The sequence below is a fragment of the Manis javanica genome, chromosome 12 (assembly GCF_040802235.1).
Source record: "Manis javanica isolate MJ-LG chromosome 12, MJ_LKY, whole genome shotgun sequence".
NCBI lineage: Eukaryota > Metazoa > Chordata > Mammalia > Pholidota > Manidae > Manis > Manis javanica.
In genome coordinates, this window is record NC_133167.1 from 1,634,086 (window position 1) to 1,652,628 (window position 18,543).

Below are 18,543 nucleotides of genomic sequence, written 5' to 3' on the forward strand. Positions count from 1 at the left end.
CGGTCCCGGCAACTCCAGGAGGTTGTGGGGAGAGGAGCTCCTGGGTGACAGCCAGGGGCTCCGTGTGAACCTCCCGAGGACGGACCCCAAGTCCTGCGGCAGCAGGAGGGGAAACTTTCTAAATGATTCTTACCTCTAGTTTATGGAGCGGAGCGTGGCTTTTCACTTCAGTAAAGGAAAGATTATTTAGTTGCTCCTCCTCTGCTCGAGCATTTAAGGAAGAAAATGCCCAGAGGGTTGGGTTTGAAGAGAGAGTAGTACCAAAATTAGGGATGCTGATTCAAAAACAAATGACCCGGTCCAGACCCCACCTCCGTCCCTTAGGAGGTGTTCCTGGAATAAGTCACTCAGCAGATGCCCTCTGAGTGCCTACTGTGTGCTGGGCAGGATCCAAGAGCCAGGGCACGGCAGTGAATAGAAGACCCTTGTCCCCCTGAGCTCCAGCATGGAGTTTATAGTCTAGACATGTGTCCTTAGGCAGGTCCTTGTGTCCGCCGGTCCTCTGAGCAAGGAACTTAAGAGCACCTATCGGTGTTGTGCCATGTGGCTGGAAAGGCCCTGCCTGGGCCCTCGCCCATAATGACTGCTCGGGCACTCAGGTCACGGCCAGGCAGGGCTTCTAATATTGGACCTTCACAAGCAGTGGCAATATTTTGGGGCCATATGTTAAAAAGGCTCAGAATAATAAAGAATAATTTCACTTAAAAGTGCAATCATGGCAAAACAACATTTCTCATGTTAAGTCCTTCCTTCTAAACAAAAATAATTCAACCCATCATGGTTGCCTGAAGAGTAAAGTAAACTATTTGTCTGCATTTACGTATTCGTTTCAGTCACCCTTATGATATTTTGGACTTTTGTGTCTAAAAATAGAAACTACTTGTTCATGAAAATATAATTTTATTTTCTCATAGAAATAATGGACTCAGTAATGCCCATAGAATTTAACTCTTAAGACTGATAGCCAATGAAATTTAATGAGTTTTTCAACTGTATGACTGGTAATGCTCTTATCCTAAACATGATTAAGAAACAATGTTTAAGTCTTGTCTTTTCTGGATCACGGAAATAATGTTCATTCAACCTTTCTTTGTTGAGGGCCAGGACCTGTGAGAGATGGGGGAAGTACAGCGGTGAACAGGGGGTGGGGGTCCACGGGCTTCGTGTCTAATGACGAAGACTTAGAAGAAGGAACCACCGGTGTTCAAATACTAACAATATTGAGAGACAAAGGTTCTGAACTCCATAATTTCATTGTGTATGTTTGTTTTGTGTATCACTATTAAACATTCTAAGCTTAAAGGAAAGTGGAAAGAATGATGAACACACACACATGGTTTGGTGCTTGTGCGTATCCGCGCCAGTGAATTCTGTTTTGTTGCTGAGCAGTGTTCCCCTGTGTGGACACACCCGTTCGTTCATTCAGTCACTGAAAGACGTCGGGGTTGCCTCCAGTTTGGGAATATTAGCAATGGAGCTACTGAACATCTGTGCATAGATTTTTGTGTGAGCACCTGTTTTCATTTCTCTAGGGCGAATACCCGGGAGGAGGATTGCTGGGTCATAGGGTACGTTTACCCTTGGAAAAAAACCTGCAAGATTTTTTTGGAGTGGCTGTACTGCTTTGCACCCCCACCACCAGGTGTGAGAGCTACAGCTGCTCTGTGTTCCTGTCAGCCCATGGTATCCTCACTGTTTTTACTTTAGCCACTCAAACAGGTCTGAAGTGGCATCTCACTGTGCCTTAATTTGCATTTCCCTGGTGACTAATGATATTGAACACTACTGTCAAGTTTGTTAACATTCTCCTTAATGTTTATGCTTTTTGTGCTATATACAAGAAAGCTTTATAAGAAATTCTTCCATGGGTCATAAGACTATCTGTACCATATTTACTTATAAAACTGAAGTTTCGTTTTTTGCATATAGATTTTTTTTCCTCTGAGTTTTTGTGTTTGGTGTGAGACAGGAATTCTATTTTATTTTTCTCACTATCGTTAGGCAACGGTCCAAGCATCAATCATTAAGCAGTCTTTCTCCACTGCTCTGTACTGCAATCGTTGTCATAGATCAAGCCTCCGCATATGTGTGTGTCGCTGTTTGGACTCTATTCTGTCACACTGCTTTATCCCAGAGCCAATACCACATGGTCAAATACCTAAAGCTTAGAAGAGATCTTGATATCTGATAAATATACCTTCTCCCACGACCATGTACTTAGCAAAATTGCCTTGCCAATTTTGGACTCTTTGCTGTTCAATGATTTTCAGGACAACTTGCCAAAAATTGCACTGAAGTTATAAAATACATTGGCAAGAATAACCATTTTCACTATTTTGAGTCTTTCAATCCATGGACATGGCATTCATTTAATTGAATCCAAGATGCTATTAAGTAAAAGGCACACCATTATTTTATGTGCAATGAAGACAGAAAAATACTGCCAACTGATCTATAACCTATGACACAAAGCTAATGCACTGTCAGTTTTAAGGCATACTTGATTCCTGAGATGTTAGAAATGTGGAAAAATAATGCAAGTTTCAGAAATGATGAAATTTGGTGTATGTCTCCAGTTATTTGGGTCCTTTTAAAATATCTTTCAATAGAGCTTCACATCTGTCTCCATAAATACCTTACACAACTTCTGTTAGGTCAGTCCTATGTACCATGGAGGTTTTGCATTATAAACAGTATCTTCTTTATAGTTCTGAGTGTTTCTAACTGGTGGATAGGAAGGAACACAATGAATTTTGGTATAAGAATCTTACGTCCAGCAATCCTGCTGAACTCTCTTATTAGTTCTAATAGTTTGCTGATAGATGCTCTCGGAGTTATCTTTCTGTTGCTGTTTTCTAACTCAGTCACATTTTAGTAAAAGAACGTGGTCTGTATATCGTACTGGTTCTTTGGAATACATTGAAATTTGTTCTGTGCCCATGGCCAGTTTTTGCAAATGTTCTTTATAGATGCTTGCACAGAAAGTGTTTGCTCATTTAAGAGTGCAGGATTCTCTCGGTATGGGACCATTAGTCTGAACTTGTTAAATTCATTATTCAAATCTTATATATCAGTTATGGAAGACTAGTGTTCTCCACTGCTGTGGGTTTACAAATTTCTCTGGGGAACATTTAAAATTTTGGCTTTACATTGTTTTAAGTCTAAATTATGAGATGCAAAGAAGTTTAAACTGATGTATCTCCCTGATGAATGGTCCCTCTTGTCATTATGTATGCCTACCTTTGTCTCTAATGCAAAATTTTTCTTAATCAATGATTTTGAACATTACAATAACAGGGACTTCTTTTGATTAGTTGACCTAGAAAATTATGTTTTGCCCCCACAGACTATCAGCTTTTCAATATTCTCATATTTAGGGCTATTGCTGAACAATAAGGAGATGGAGTATATTTTTAAACCCAATCTGACAATCCGTCTGTAACCAGAAAATTTCATCTGTTTATGGTCATTGTAATAACTGATATATTGGGACTTGGTTCCCAGGGCCAGTCTGGGTTTTCCATTTAGCCCGCTTTTTCTATGCTTTTCTTGTGCTTTTTCCCCAACCTGCATTGGACTGACATATGTTTTCCTTTCTTTTCTTCTGCCAACCCTCCCCACCTTCCCACTGCTTTGGAAGTCGTACATTCAGTTTCAAGTCTTTTAGTGTTTTCTTTAAAATTTGAGCAAGCACTTTTTGCTGAACAGTATCTAGAGTTAAATCCCCAGACAATACAAGGATCTTAGAATGCTTAAACTCCAGTGTCCCCTGCTCTCGCCACCCCTGCCTTGTTATTAGGCACCAGAAAGCATCAATCATTTTATTTTTATCACTTTGTCACAGTGCATGACTGAGTAGATTTACTCACACAGTTGTGATCTCCCTGCCCAGCACCCTCTTGCAGCAGATCTACCGTCTCGGCCAGGGCAGGGAGGGGGTGAAGGGCCTCCACGTGGCCTTTCCTACCATGATAGCTGCTTCTCCACAGGCACGGGAACCTGAGTGCGGGTTCTGCCGTCTGTAAGTACATCCATCCCTAGTTTAACTAATGTTCACGTACTGAAAGATTTCTGCACTCCTAAATCAACAAACATGGTTTTTAGGTATATAGGGAACATTCATAAACACTGGCCCCGGCCACAGAGCCAGTCCTCACATGTACCCTGGGTCAGTACATCCACACCCCAGGACCAGTGTAAGGACCGGAGGAGGGGCTGCAACCCCTCAGACCCCCTGGGAGACAGACTTGGTAAGGTAGGAAGAATTCCTATGTGGCCCCAAGATTCAGAGCCACTGGGTCCCCTTCAGCTGCCTGCCTCTCAGGGCCAAGTAACTCTCAGAGCGAAGGCACATCTCACCCAGCCCTTCTCCACTGCTGGCCGCTGCTCCACGCTTCCAGGGGACATCCGGCATCCTATCAGCTCTGGCTCTGGGTGTCCTTGCCAGGATGGCAAATCCTATGTTCCAGAGGAGGACCGCATGCCAGTACCCTCCCTGCCGCCCGCCTCTGGCTCTGCTCTCCCCAGGCAGCACCCTGAAGCCCGCTGCTCCTGCCTATCCTTAGTCAACACCTGCAGCTTTGTTCACCCAGCCTTTCTTCCTGCAGCAGGAGCTGGAAACCCTCCGCGGCCCACGCCTGGAGCTGACCTGTGTTCTAGAAGCAAGGGGGGCAGGCAGGCGGGTCTGAGCCGGGTGGGCGTCATCTTGAGAGGCATCGTCCCAGCCCAGATTTCCCTGGGCCTCTCCTCCTGCCCGGGGGAGGCAGCTCCAGAGGCCCAGAACATTGAGGAGGATGCGGAGTCGGAGGTCCCCAGCCCCTTGTGCAGTCAGGACCCCATTCCTGCCCCGCCGCCCCCTAGACTTTAGGCTTGCTGGGTGCCAAGCCAGCCTCAAGCTCACTCCACCGCCCTTGTGCTGAGCAAAGCTCAAGCCTGATTTTCGGGGCTGTTTGCCCTCTACCTGGGGGAGCCAGGCGCCCCTTTCTGCGCTGCCTCCCGCTCGCTGCCCTGGGGTGTCGGCGGCCTGGCGGGCCTCGGGCTCCGTTCAGGGCTTCTGTTGCAGCCGACCGCCGTCCGCACAGCTGCCCTGCCTCGGCATCACCCCGGTACCATACCTCTTGGCACTCTGCCCTCCTGCCCTGCCCCTCCACCTCTGTGCGGGTCTCAGTAACCGCTATGCCAGGCCATGCCAGGCTTGTCACCACCCTGTGTCCCTATCTTTGGTGGGAGGTGAGGGGTGATCCTGCTTTTATTTTTCTGCTGACTCTCACCCACGGTGGCTTATTTCCTTTGGGTTTTATAATTTTAGCTTGTGAGCTCATTTTGAGTGAGGCCTTATCTGCCCATCCTAAAGGGCAGCTTCCCAGCACCGGTTCTGGCACCCTCTGGGCTCCTACCCATCCCCAAGGCAAGGGTTTCAGTACACGCAGTTTATTTGCCATGCTAGGACCCAGGTTGGGGACAGGGACGTGAGAGGGGGAAGGAGAGCAGCTAACATGGGGTGCTTTAGCGCACCCCTCACTGCTTCACAGACCTGGAGCTCATCTGGAGAGGACCTCAGGGAAATGCCCAGAGCAGCCCTCAGCGTCCTGCTGCAGGGAGAGGACCCTGGTGTTTATCTGCACCCTGGCAGTCACCAGAAGGCTGTCCAGGCAGCGCATCCTGGCACTGCCAAGCTGCGCTCAGTCCTGGTCCTGCTGCTCCGGAGCGTGAGCACCAGGGCCTTGGTGAGGTGCCCGCCTGGCCTGCTCCCTGGTGGAAGGCCCTTCCTTCCCGGCGTGTCCTTGCTTAGCTCTCTCCATGTTTGTCTGGAAAATGCCATGATCTTTCCTTCATCACTGAATGAAGGTTTGGCTGGCAGACAGTTTCAGGCTAGCCAAGAGTCTCGGCACTTTGGAGCTGTGGCTTCTGCCTTCCACCACCGTGGACAGGAAGCCCACAACAGGTGCAGTCGTTCTTCGGGAGGCAGACTGTCGCTCCGCTTGGGGTCCTTCAGGACAGCTTCTTTCCTGTTGGCATTGACCAGCGCCACCACTGCAGGGCCAGCGCCCTCACTTTTATTTCTTACCCTCCGGACTTGCAGGACTTTCTGAATCTGGACCCCTTTCCTTCTTTAGTCTGGCAGCTTCTCAGCGCTATCCTGCCCTTCCTCCAATCTCTCCTTGGGTAACACCTGGCCGTAGAACAGACAGCCTAGAAGCGGAGGTGGAGTGAAGATCGGTGCACAGATGACTTGCTGAGGAATCGCTCTCAGGGGCAGCAGGGCAGGGTAGTGGAGAAGCAAAGCCCAGGAGGGACTCAGGCTCCAGCCTCAGCTCAGCCGGGTGCCCCCGGGGACTCAGGAGTGGGCCCCCTACCACAGGGGCTGGCCTTTCCCACCCGCAGCATTCAGACGTCGGCCTGGGCGCTGCCCTCCAGGAGCAGAGGGGGTGACCTCCAAGCATTTTCAGGTGAGGTGACCCCTCTGACCAGGCACAGACTTTGAGAAGGGCACACCTGGGAGCTATGAGCAGGCAACTCCCAGTGGCTGGGGTGGGGTGTGCCCCGGGGAGGGGCGGGTGGGCTCCGGGCACCTAGGCGGCCGCCTCTCTCCTGCTCAGTGTCGGCTTCCTCCTCCTTTCCTCTCTGGGCCGCATTTGGGTCAGTTCCTCAGATTCACCTTCCAGTTTGCTAGCCATGTTTTCTATTGTTTCTAATAAGCTTTTACTTCCCCACTGAGTTTTTTTTTTTTAATCACTACACTCATCATGTCTAGAAGTTTTATTTGGTCCATCTTTTCTTTTCCCTAGTGCCTTATTCTTTGGTTATATAATCAATTCTTCTTTAACTTCCTCAGGAATTTCTAACATCTGCCTATTAAATTATCCAATATTATGTCAACTTCTTGGGTGGGAGGTGAGGGGCGGTCCTGCTTTTATTTTTCTGCTGACTCCGGTCTGTGGTGAATTATTTCCTTTGGGTTTTATAATTTTAGCTTGTGAGCTCATTTTGAGCGAGGCCTTATCTGTGGGCCAAGTGTGCTTGCCTCGTCAGAGCTGCTTGGTCCTGCCGGATGCCCCAAGGGTCTCCCACGCCTGGACCACTTTCCACGTGGCTTCCTCGGCCTGAGCGTTCCCAGGCCTTGCAAGGACTGTAACTTCAAACCCAAGTGAGGGTGGCCCTACAGTAAGTTTTCAGGGGAGCCTTCTTTTCCTGCCGAGAGCAGAGGAGGGTTGCTGCCCTGTCTTTGTGTCTCCATTCCAGTGGGAAGATTCCCCTCCAGTCCGTCCTGCCAGGATTCAGGGCTTGCGAACCTGGCTTCACAAAGTAGGTAAAACCCTGGATTGCAGAGACCTGCAAAGCCTTCTCCTGGCCCAAACGTTGGCTCAGGAGATTTCAGATCATTGCTTCCTTTTCATTTTTGGCCTCTGGGGATTTCCCTTACCTTCTTGTGCCGTGTTTTCTTAAAATGCTATCATGTGGGCAGCACGGCCAGCTGTTTTGTAGTGAGAATGTTTCCAGGTAAGCTCACCATCCTCCTTGCCAGAATCCTGCACCACACCCTCTCCTCCACACCGACACCTTGCACTGCACGTGACACCCCTTCTCTAGCCTCTAGGCCTCCCGTTCCTTCAACCTCTTAAACCAAGCGGCTGCTGATGCATCTCACTGAAACCCAACCCTTCACTCTGCCCTTTTGCTCTCCATCATCTCTTCCTGCCCCATCCAGCCTGAACCCCATGAGGAATTCCACCCCCCGTGTGGCTGGTACTTACAGGGTCCTCATTCCTCTGTCTCTCATCCCAACTACTAGCCTTGCATCTGTCCAACCAACCACATGAATTATTTGCATGTAGGCTTCTGAGCACTGCTGGACAGACGAATGACCTCGGTGCCTTTACAAACACACTGCCTTTGACTCCGACAGCCCTCAGTACCGCGCAGCAAGCCCTTTTATAGCGCCACTCAGCTTGCCTTCCAGCAATGCCATTTGCAACGCACCTGGCTCCTGGCAGGCACACTCAGAGCTGCTGGTTATCGTCACTCACCAGCCCTGGCTCCTGTGGCTCAGTCTTGAGCATATCCATTATGACAGTAAGGTGCCAGCATCCACCTCCCGCCCCACACCTAGAAACATATACTACCTGTATGCACGCTTTTTCTTTCCTTTAAACTCTCTTCTTCTGGTCCAGGGAGTCCGAGCTTTCAGATACTTCCCTTAGGCCTGAGCAGGAGGGTCCTGGCCTGGGCACACGCCCTCCTTGGCCCCTCCAGCATCTCCTCCCTGAGCTGAGAAGCATGTGGAGCCAGGTGGTGATCTGGGGCCCGTGCTCCCTGTTCTAGATCCTGCTCCAGGTCACTGGGCCCAGGATTCCTGTGCCCATGCAGGGGCCTCTTTTCAGAGTCCTGCAGAGGTAGAAGGGACACTGGTGCTGCCCTCTGGGCTGGAGAGGCCAGGAGTATGGGTGAGGGTGGGCTTGGACCCATGGCTGGGTGTCTGCAAGCACAGGAATGGGGTGCCATCCGGCGCCCAATGGGGCAGAGGAGGGAAGAGAAAGGGAAAGACCCGGCAGGGCATGGGGTCCCCAGGAGGTAGTCGCAGCTCCAGAGCTACAGAGCACACGTCTGAGGGCGGATTTGGCTGGACAGCTTAACTTGATTCGCTCTCAGTTTTTAGACATCTGGTGTGTGTCGACCTCCTGCCCCAGGACCCACACTAGGGATGGCTGGGGCTGGGGCTTCCACCATGTCCACGTTGCCCTTTTGGACATCGCAGGCCACGGCCGGCTCCTCCCTCCTGTCCACAGACATGCTCGGGTCTCCTGCACTGGGAGAGGAGCCCCACGCCCCCAGGTCTTCCCGTACCAGCTCCCCAAACCCATTCACTTCCTGTACTGCTGGTCCACTACAGACTTTATCACCCACACCCAGAAACCTTTGAGCCAGAGGGGCTGACACAAACCATCTCACAGAGGCCCGCAGGGCACACGCATGCTGTGGGTCCCTTGGGCCCTACACAGTCCAGCCACTGCCCCAAGAAGAGCTCTCCACAGGCTCTGCAGGTGCAGCACAACCTGCTGCTTCCCTGACCTGGCCCAGGTGACCTGGCCTCCAAGGCCTCCCAGCCCCTCCTTCCTGCCATTCCCTCTTCTGTCCTCCTAACAGCCTGCCTGGGTCCTCCCTGGCCCCACCTCCCCAACATCAGCTACTTCCCATGTGCTGATGAGCTCAAAATTTTATCTCAAAAAACACATTAAATGAAAATGAGACAAGTCAGTATCGCCATCTTTGGTAGCTTTTGAGCAGCTCAGCAGGTCAGCTCCACCCACTCAAGAATCCAAGCCCAGATCCTGGGTGGGAGCAACCAGGTGAGTTTTGTGTGGAAGCTGTCCTGCGAGCGGCTGCTCAGGCTCGGCTCCGCGGACCTCCTGTCGCCCGGCGGAGCAGGCTGGGGGCAGGCTGCAGAGAGAAGGTGCCTGGGGGAGACAGTGGCCTCAGGGCCAGGGGAGTAGCTGGAACTTTCCCTCCCCTGCTCACGCCTCCATCTCTAACTGGGCAGCTTCTCTCCCCGCCTGTCCTGCATCCGGCGCTTCAGGGAACACCTGACTCAGTCAGGTACTTTTGCAATACAGGTTCCTTGGTTAACTTTATGTCCTTTTGGGTAATTTTTTTTCTATATACAAAAGTTAATACATGTTCACTGGAGAATTGAATAAGCTGGGATGAGCAAAAAGAAAATGATCATCTCTCATCTCCTGCATACTCAAAAGCAAGCTCTGGCAACATGTTGATGGACATCTTCCTGTTTTTTTGTCTAAAAATGTTTTCATTTATAAAGACTGCACTATATTGTAGTGATGCTTTGTAGTCTTTTTTTTTCATTGAAAACTAGTGTGAATTTCTTTCCATATTAAATCCCCTATTTTTGTAAACTTGGGAGATATATATAGGTAGATAGACATCCATATATCTATAGCTATGTGTATTTATGTATCTTCCAATCGCTGCTGTGACTCTCTTAGGTAAATCTTTATCAACATCCATATTTATTTCATCGGAATGAAGTTCTACAAGTGGAATCACCAGGCAAAAAGATTTGCAATTTTAGGATTTTACTTGTGTCTAGGCAAGTAGCTGTCTGCAAGTTTCTACCACTTAACACCCACTTTTAATGTGTACCAGTGTTTATTTTTTCACCTTTGGTTTTATCAGATAGGAAAAGCATTGTGTTCCTCTTATTATCAGGGAGCAGACTGTGGGTTTGTCATATCTATTGGGCACGTCTTTAATGTCTGCTGTTCATGTCTCTGCCTGTCTTGTTTCTGGAATGTTCATCCTTGTGCTCAGTTGGAAAGCCCTCTTCCCTGTGAAGATTAAGCCTTTATGAAACACGATGGGTGCACTTTTCTGTCATTTGTCTTTCAAGCTTATTTGTGTTTTTGATGCAACCCCTCCCCCACGCCACCCCACCCCACCCCAAATTGGGGCAGCTAGTGCCTACTGTTTCTATTTTTTCTTTTGCGGCAAGTCTCCCTGTGACAAGCACAGCGCTTACATTCAGTGAGTTCTGATAGACACTTGCCTGTGTGATCTCCACCCCAATCAGGATCTGTAGCGTCACGCTCCTGGGGAGTTGTTTCAGGCAGGATTCCCAACCCATCCTCTGCCTGTCCCACCCTTGGAGAGAACCAGGGTTCTGACTTCCAGTCCCGCAGTCTGAGGCGGTTCCTCAACGTCATACTGATGGAGTCATGTGGGGTATGGGATATACTCCTTTGTACTGGCCTTTTTTCATGTTTCTGACAGTCATCCATCTGTATCAGCAGTTCATTCTTTTTTATTCCTGATCAACATTCCCTGGCACGAATAGGCCACAGTTGGGATTTATCTATTTCCTGTTGATAATAACCCCAAATTTTAATTGTAGTAGTCAAATTTATCAATAATTTCCTTTACAATTGTTGGTGTTATTTTTTGTATCTCATTACCCGTTGAAAAAATGTCCACTAACAGGTTTTTCTTAGTAATTTTATAGCTTTTATTTTTTGAACACTTACATCTTCACTCCGTGAGTTATTCTCTTCTTTTCACATGCACGGCAGGTGCCTACCACATTTTCTCAGATTTGAAAAGCCATCTTTCGTATTTTAGACCCTTACAGGGTGATGTTCAAAATACTTACCTACTGGTATGAGGACCGGCACTGACCAGCCTGGAAAGATGCCAACCAGGAGCAGCTGGCGCAGACAGACCAAGCGCACGTGCTGGCTGAGTATCAGCTGGAGCTCTTACCTTTGCTTGGGGCTGGGTCCTTACTTTCCACTGTTTTCCATCCACTTCGGCCAGTACCACGCTCTCGTCGTGGAGCCCAGGTGATGCGGGTTTCCTGAGAGCGGTCTCTGCCATCACCTTTCTTCCTGTCTGCTCTCTAATGCCCATTCTTCTAGATGAACTGTTCAACCATTTTGTCAGTTTCCATGAAGCTCCACTGGGATTTGTAATTATGTCGGGTATTTAAAATGTTCATTTTGCTAATGTGGGAATTTTCCATCATGTTTTTCTAATGCGTGCCAAGTGCCTAGTACAATGCCTGCCACATGCTCAACAAATATTAGCATTTATAACTATTGTTGTCAGTTTATCTTTTTTCCTTCTCTTTTTGTACATTTAGAATTAGCACCTTGCTGAACTAATTCTAGATTTTTTTTGGTTTTGAGTCTTCTAGGTTGTCCTTATTTCGGATCTAAGGATTTGTATCCTTAACAGTGGGATTCACTCTCTCCCCGAAACAAAACCCTCTGAGTCTGGGACTCTGTTAAATGTCCGGATGAAGAAGCCCCAAGGGGATGTTACCTGGCGTTCGTGCCCTTCGCGCTCAGCTTGGGCAGAACTATCAGGTCGGGATCTTGCTGGCTGTGCACAGGTCTCCTTCCGCCAGGCAGCCCCTCGGGGACCTACAGCCTTAGATGCGGCTGCCTAGCTCCCGACTTCCTCTTCTCAGGAAACGGGAATCGGGGTTCTTCTTGGGTCTGACATTTACCAGGGACTCACTCTCCGGGAGGGGCTCTCGGGACCCAGGGGGGCCCAGCAGGCACACGGCAACGGGACTACTTATTCCTCTGAGTGGAATTCTACCTTTTAATTAATCCTGCCTAGGATTATATCCTTGAACTCTGCGATGTGATTTTTTTCCAGGCACGTATCTCATTTTGTGCTTGTAAAATTAATTTTACTCGTCTTATATGCAGCATTTCCCTCTATTATACACTTTACCACCTGCATGAAACAACTTTGCCCTTAACTCTCGTCATCTGCCCGTCGCTCAGCCTGGACCGCCCCATCTGACATGACAACTGCTCGGTGGGCCGCCGCCATCGCCAGCCAGGTCACTGGCGGTAATTTTCTTCAGCTGTTGTCTTAAATTAAAATTCACAAGTCGTCATTCATTTGCTCCAAAGCTAGGCTATCTTAGGACAGGAGACTCTTTCTAGTCATCACTTACTCGACGATATTTAAATATTGTAAAGCTGTGCATTTTCACTTTGGAACCTTTATTTTTATCTAGCCAGCAAACGTTTTCCCCCAAGAGACGCCGATCAGGAAGGACCCTGAGGCTCATCTCCGCCCGCTCCTCGGGGAACCGCCCCGGCGCTCGGCAGCCGCACCGCCGCCGCTCCCCTCGGGCTGACCACGGGCTGACCGTCGGGCTCCGGGGTTCGGCTCTGCCTCCGGGAGCTTTTTTCAATCGATGACTAACCTGACCTGTTTTCTCATTCCCTTTTAAGTTCTGGAGACTTAAAAGAACGGAAACTCAAACGTTCCTCATTACAAAACGAAAGGTAATACCACAAAGCGGCGCTTTTCCTTAACACAGTTAGGCCCCTCTTCTCTCAGGAAAAAGCATCCGGGCCACGAAAGCCGAAGAGGTCAAGTTCACCGTTAAGGGCCGAGGAGGGCGTATCGCTACCCGCGCCGGGGGCGGGGGGCGCGGACCCTGCTCGTGTCCGCCGCTGTCCCCGCCCCGGCCGGCCGCGTGGGAGGCCCGAGCACAGGCGGCCTGGCCGTCGGGGCGCTGCGGCCGCGGCTCCGACGCGACCTCCCCACAGCCCGCTCTCTGCAGAGCAGCCGCCTTAGCCGGCGCCATACACTTAACAGCACGTGGTTGCGGGGAGCGCGTTTCTGAGCGGGGCCACCATTTTGGGCTGTGAAGACGCTGAACGGCTGCAGCGCATCCTGCGAAGGTACGTTTCGGGGAAGCGAGCGGGGCCCTTCTGGGGTCTAGCAAACCGGCGGCTCCCAGGGCCGCACTCGGACGCCCGCGCCTGGGACGCTCCAGCCGCGCTGCCGCCCCGCACAACCCGACGCCTGGGGCCCGGGCTGCCCTAACAGGAGCCCCGCCCGCCCCGCCGATGGCCAGGCCGCCGGCAGCGCCAGTCCGCACAGCAACCCCCAAGACCCGCCGCAGTCTGCGGGAACGCCGGCACGCGGGGCTCACGGCCGCGAGCCTTTGCTCAGCTCGTACCCCGTCGGCGCAAGCGCAGCGTAAAGGCCCCACGCCGCCCGGGGAGGCCCGCGCCTCGAGTCCCTTAGGCCGCGTTCCCGCCGCGGGGCAGGGAGAGGCCCGCCGCGCCTGCGCACTCATCCTCAGCACCGCCCCTGCGTCCCTCAGCGCACACAGCACCACGTGACCGCTGCCAGTGCCCAAGATGGAGATGGCGATGGCGACTAGGCCCTACCGTCTCCCGCCTCAGCCGGTGCCCTGGCGTGCACCCCCCAAGCACTTAGGCCTGCGGTCCTGACCTCTGGCAGGGCAGCTCTTCGGGGTTGCCGAGTTGGTTCGCCAGAGCAAGGACCCGTGCTTACAGTCACTGCCCGCACTAGCTCCTTGCTTTCTCAACCGCGAACCGCCCAGCGGCAGGCGCCTGGAGCGTCCTTTGCTGGCTCCGCCCCCTGCAATTGGCAGCTCCGGCAGCCAATGGGGCCCAAGACGTGTGTGTGGAAAGGCGGGCAGAGGTGGAGTATCCCTGCCTTGCGTAAGGCGTCTGGCCTGGCGGTTGGCTGCCGCCCTACAAGAGGCGGGAGCAGACGGGGCTGTACCTGGGGGTCCCAGCGGACCAATGGACGGATGGCCTAGAGCCCGGAGAGGGCGGGTGTTGGGCGGGGCCAAGCCGTAATTGACGAGCACTTCATTAGAAACCGGGCAGGAGGGAGAGGCCCGTGAGGGGAGGTGATGCAAGGCTCTGTCAGCCAATGGCTGAAGAGCAGCCGGCCAGGGGGCGGGGCCTGGGCGGCTGACCGGCATAGGGGATGACCAATGAACGGCCTGCTCGGAGCTGGAGGGGGGAGCAGCATCATGGTTCAACGTGGGTCAATTTTTTGTGAATGAGGAGGGGAGGTTGTGGGGCCCCCGTCGCGGAGCCCCGTCCCCGCCCCCGCCGCCGCCGCCGCCGCCGCTGCCGCCGCGCCCGAGCCCGCGCGCCCGCCTGCCGCCGCCGCCGCCTCAGCAGCCTGGGCCTTTCCGCCGCGGCCGCGTCCCTTCTGTCGCTGCCGCCCGAGCGCCCGCCCGCCGCCGGCGGTGGTGGCGGCGCAGGCTGAGGAGATGCGGCTCCGAGCGCCCGCGCGGGGCTAGAGTGCCCGCCGCCACCGCGGTAAGCGCGCCCCGGCCCAGCCGCGGGCCATTGTCCGCCCCCCGCCCGCCGCCGCCCTCCACGCCTCCGCCCGGCCCGGCAGGTGGACCCGGGTCCGCGCCCCGGCCCGGCCCGAGCGCCAGGCCGCGCGAGGCTCCCGCCGCGGACTCCCCGGAGCAGAGCGCGAGCCCGCGTGGACCTGCCCCTGCAGCCCGGCGCTCGGCGGGGTCGGGCCGGGAGGGCCGGGCGGTCGGTGGCCGGCGCCCGCAAGCCGCCAGGCCGAGCCCGGCAGGTGGGCCGGGGGCGCCCGGGCTGGCGGGCGCCGTTTATGTAACTTTGTGCTGGCTGTGAGTTTGCAGAAAAGCACCCCTCCCCGGCCCCGCGGCGTGGGTGCGCCGGCCCGGCTGTGCCCGGGTTCGCAGCCGGAGAACGGGGTGCCCCCGCGACCCCCGCGGTAGCCCGCAGGGCTCCCCAGGCCAGGATGTGGCCCGTCCTGCTCCGAGGAGGTGAGCCGTTTCCCGGCGTGGCAGAAACACACCATGGAATTATAAGCGTGTTATCTGTTGTTTACATTTAACGTTGAATTATTTGACACTGATAGCTCGAGACCTTGCGTGTCAGTAGGAAAGGCCGGGGGTGGAACCCAGTGTTCATTTAATGCACATCAAAAATTTGTAATAACTTGCAGCGGCTGATAGGAGTGTTTTCTTTATTGCCTGTTGTAAATTGACCTGCTGTGACACAATTTTCAAATAAAGCGTTGCAGAAATTAAACTTAAGTTATTTTAAAACTAATGAGTTTCTTAACTAAATCTTAATTGCATTACTGTAGAGCCCTACCTAATTGCTTGCTGAGAGCAGCTCCGCTTGCCCTGGGTAAGGGAGGAAAGGGACTCGGTAGGTACTTTGCTTCCTCTCTTTTCTCTACTCAGGCTTTTCTGTTTATTCCCACCACCGCCTCAGCATGGAAGGCCTGGGAGGAAACATGTAAACAGCCCTCGCCCAGCGCCTGCCCAGTGAGACTGGGGGACACTGCTGGGAATGCACCTTGGCCTGGTTTCACTCTTCCTTTTGTAATATGACCGTGTGCCTGGAGTTTTAATTGCTTCTGCTAATTCTGTGTGTTATGTTGGGGATGGTCCCCGGAAAGCGGATGTGGTCGATTCAGAATGGAGCCAGGAAAGGTGGCCGGGTGACTGGAGGGGAAGAGAAGATGAATTAGGAAAACTCGGCTGCTTGGACACAAATATACCCTCCAGCAATTACAAAGCAACAAAAGTTATTGCAGAATTTTGCAGTAACTATGGCAACACAATTACTCTATTATAATTGGAAATGCAAAATGCCACCCTATTAGAAGTTTCATCAGAGTGGAGTTTTGGATATCAAAAATATGTGAGATTTCATTTTTTTTTTCCAGGTAGCTCTTGAGAATACTAAAATCTGTGTTCAATTATCTATTTTTAAGACTGACCAAGCTTTCCCAGATACTCTCCCATGGATCTGTGGCATCTTTCCCCAGAACTCACATTTGTGTGGGAGGGATGTATTTTCCTGCCTTAAAAACACACCCTGACATACTGTAAGACTTCTATTGCATTCTGTGTTCTGGGCTTTTATTTTAAAGATCAAATGCCCTCCTAAAGAGAGCAGTAATCATCAGAAAAGCAGCAGGATTTCCGCAGCAGTACATGTAACACTGCCCTCTTTAGGGTTAGTCCTTTCTCCTTCAAGGCGAGCTGGCAGCATGTGTACCCCTGGGGAAGCCCAAGAGTTGTGGTGGGGGGATGACTGTGGACTCCTTGCAGGCCTGGAGGGGACCAAGGACAGATGTGGCCTAAGCAGCCGCCCTAAGCCAGAGAGAATGTTCTGTGGTGAGCAGCTTCACAGCCATGCAAAATAAAACTCCAAATGCCATGCTCTCAGAGGCCTTGTGGGCTGTTCCTCTAGCAAATTGGACAGAACAACATGGTACCCTGGCCATGTGCAACTGGAGTGGCAGAGCTTGACTTTCAGTAGTCAGCAACCTGCTTTATAAAGATGCCCCTCTTGATGTTTACCAGGAGGACTCCAGTTCTGGAACTTTCCACACATTGTGGGGTTGCTGCAGTTTAATTTCGTTATAACTCTTTCCTTTTAACTACTGCATATTTATGCCCAGTAATCGACTTCCATTTTCCAGCTTCATTGTGAGGTTTCAATGCAGCATGAATGGCTTTGAATTCTCATCCTTTGATGTTGGGGGTGGCACCAGAGGAAAGGCGACTTTGTGCCGTCTTGATTGCCAGAGCAGAAGAAACATTTCATCACTCCTGTAGAATTCGTCCATACCGTTCTCTATTGAAAACGGCTGGGCTTTCATCGCTCAGAAGCTACCATGAGTAATAGATTAATACCTGATGTAGGGAGCGAGGGAGACTAGGAATGAGAGACAACTGCTGTGCTGGGAGGCTGCAGGCGACAGGCTGTGGCCGGGTTTTCAGTCCCTGGACCGGAGTCCATGCCTGCAGCTGGGGATGTGGGCCGGCCCAGCCTCTGGGGAAGGGTGGGAGTGTGCCCTAGCACTGCCGCTTGAGGAGCTGGGCCTGAGCCCAGCTCTTCTAGCCGGAGGGCGAGTGCCTGCCCCGCAGGTCGCAGCCTCTCCCTGACTCCTTTGTTGGGACCAAGTTTGGAGGGGGTTTTGTTTCTGCCTCAGGTGGTCAATGTGTGCTGTAGTGTGCAGGGGGCTCATGGCTTTTGGCCTTGACTTTAGGGAAAGACAGAGCATCTTCTGGCTCAAGTCAGGTGAGGAGCCCACATCAAAAGTGATGCTGCATTTTAACAGACCTTAGCCATGCATGTTTACAGAGTGTCTTTGCAGAGATGTCACCAGAGAGCTGTGAGTTCTCTTCGTAAGGACAAGTCTTTTCTCTCGGGTTTGTGCGAGTGAGGAGAAGGGGTGGGTGGGACTCTCGGGGTACAAGCCACTTTGGCCTCCCTGCTGCCTTTTCTGACATGCCTCCTGTTCACTTCCTAGAAGGAAGGTTCAGGGCCCTACACAGGGTGCCTCCGTGGTGACCCTCCATATAACCACTGATTTAATCTACCGTGTAACACCAAGCCAGCAACCTTAAAGAGAAGATACTGAAAGATTTAACAGTATGAGAATTAAAGAAAATTCTCTTTGGCAAAAGACTCCATAAGTGTTAAGAGCCAACGAGAAAAAATACGCAACATACTGTGCCTGTATGAACTTAATAGTCAGTATGTAAAGACTGACTTGTTGGTTACAAACCAGCAAGAAAAGGATGAATATCCCTTCTGCAGGATGAGCAAAGCATGTAAATATATGCAAATCACAGTGGCCAACATAGAAAACCTAGCTTTATTAGTACAGAAATTTCATTTATGCCTCTCGTAGTAAAGATTAGGTTTGATAACACCAATTGGTTGTGATGATAATTCCTATCTTACATGGTTTTTGTGAAATTGAAATAAATTAATATAGGGAAAGGGCTTAGAATAGGGCCTGGCGTGGAGTAAGCACAATGTGTTAGCTATTACTTCTTTCTCTCTGGAGAGCAAATGATAGTTACTTAATTATTCTCCAGAAGTTTGTTGTGTCAAAACTTTAAATGGTCGTTCTCCTTGTCCCAGCAATTGTACTTACTGGAATATTTTTTCTTAGGAAAGAATATGATAAGCACATAGATATCAAGATATGAACAGGATGTTATTGCTATATTATTTATAACGGTGATACTTATTAAATATGTTTTGGCATTTCAGCCCTGTGGAATATCTGTGCACAGAAGTGTGCAATGTGTTAAGAAAGTCGGGCCTGGACAGTACCTAGAGGATTCCTTCTGTTTTTTAAGTATTTGGGTCTGTAAAGTGATAGCAATAGTTCTCGGGTATCAGGGAAATGGGGGTGCGAGGGACTTTCATTGCCTTTTTA

General features: G+C 51.3%; 1 protein-coding gene across 4 annotated transcripts in view; it reads left to right on the top strand.

The window, feature by feature from the left end:
• Positions 1 to 14,403: 14,403 nt before the first annotated feature.
• Positions 14,404 to 18,543, top strand: part of HDAC4 (histone deacetylase 4) — a 281,717-nt gene continuing 277,577 nt past the window's right edge. For all 4 annotated transcript variants that reach the window (XM_073217864.1, XM_073217865.1, XM_073217880.1 and 1 more), the window contains exon 1: positions 14,404 to 14,627. The gene's annotated coding sequence lies outside the window, so the exon portion shown is untranslated. The remainder of the gene's footprint in view (positions 14,628 to 18,543) is intronic.